The sequence below is a fragment of the Chaetura pelagica genome, unplaced genomic scaffold, assembly GCF_000747805.2.
Source record: "Chaetura pelagica isolate M959 unplaced genomic scaffold, ChaPel_1.0 scaffold217, whole genome shotgun sequence".
NCBI classification, from domain to species: Eukaryota; Metazoa; Chordata; class Aves; order Apodiformes; family Apodidae; genus Chaetura; species Chaetura pelagica.
Genome location: NW_009953903.1, coordinates 414796 through 416207, shown reverse-complemented (window position 1 = coordinate 416207; position 1412 = coordinate 414796). Strand labels below are relative to the sequence as shown.

The 1412-nt window shown below is 49.8% G+C and overlaps 1 protein-coding gene across 1 annotated transcript in view; it reads right to left on the bottom strand.

Moving 5' to 3' along the window:
• The window catches only part of HDAC3 (histone deacetylase 3), a 16310-nt gene that overhangs the window by 4428 nt on the left and 10470 nt on the right, over nucleotides 1–1412 (bottom strand). The gene's annotated exons all lie outside the window — the stretch shown is intronic.

Below are 1412 nucleotides of genomic sequence, written 5' to 3'. Positions count from 1 at the left end.
CTGGGTCACAGAGGGTGAAGGAATGGAGATCATCACAGGTAAATGTGTTGCTGTCATGGTGAAAGCTGCTGCCCAGCACTGGAGATGTGGCCTGAGCCAGCCCTGCCTTCTTGGCTGGAGGGAACTTCCACTTTTGCAAGGAAATACCACATCTGGTCAATCCCCAAGGAGCAGGGGTTCTGGCATCCATGCCAAAGCCCCAGGGGATTGGTGAGGGACCTGGAAGCAGCAGGACAACCTCGAAGAAGACATGAGCAGCACGTGGTTTGTGTCACCTGCTGCAAGCAGGTCTGCAAGTGCTCTGATCCCACTGGCTGGTGGTGATGAACAGAGCAGCACCCTGAGCCTCCCCAGGGGAGACAGAAACTATTTACCAGGCCAAATTATTCATCCTGGAGACAAACACCAGCAAGGAGAAAAAGAGGATGCAAACACACAACCCTTGGACTCTGGTGAAGGGAGAAAGGGACCAAGAGCAGAAGCAGCCCAGTGTTCCCATGGTGGAAGCAAACCCAAGTTTGCAGCCAGCTGCTGGAGAAACAGCTCCTGAGAACAGAAAATAAAAGAATAAGGACTAATAATAACATCCCATGTGGGATAACTGGGCTGTATTTCCAAGCCTCTGGCATATGGGACCCCTGTGAGACCAGAAAATGGGTGTAGAGAGATACCCAGTGAAGACCTGAGATTCCAAACAGACTGGCAGAGAGCAAAGAGGCAGCAGCAACCCCAGCACATCCCATCAAGCTGACTCTGAGAGGGAATAAACTTGCCACCAGTCCTGGAAATATTGCCTGGTTAACCCCAAATACTGTTTTTCTTTAATTCCAGAACATCTTGTCTCAGGCTCAGTGACAAAGAGGGCATTTGAGAGCACAATTAAAAAAAAACCCCACAGATTAATCCAAGAAATGGAAGGTATTTTGGTAACTCCTGCTCCAAGTCTGATTTATTTTCTAAAGGCAAACACCACCCAACAAAAAAACTGCCAAGATCTCACTCTTTTCTACTCAAAACAAGTGTCCTTTGATCATCCATGTGTTGCTCAAGTCCTGTTCTTAAGCCACTCAAGCAAATCTAGAAAAATTCCAGTCATTTACCTGCCTCCACTGAGCCCTAATTTGCATTTACCTACAAAAGGCTCAATGTGGCAAAACCACTGAGACTCAGGAGACTCTGGAATGAGTCCTTCACAGATGGAGGAGAAAGGGAATTGAAGAACTCTCTGTATGACAAACACCTGAGAAGCTCACCCTGACCCAGCACCATGTCCTGGAACCCAGGAACCAACCATGTCCTGGGCTGCATCCCCAGCAGTGTGACCAGCAGGGCCAGGGAGGGGATTGTCCCCTCTGAGATCCCCCCTGCAGGGCTGGGGCCAGGGCTGGGGTCCCCAACACAGGGAGGACATG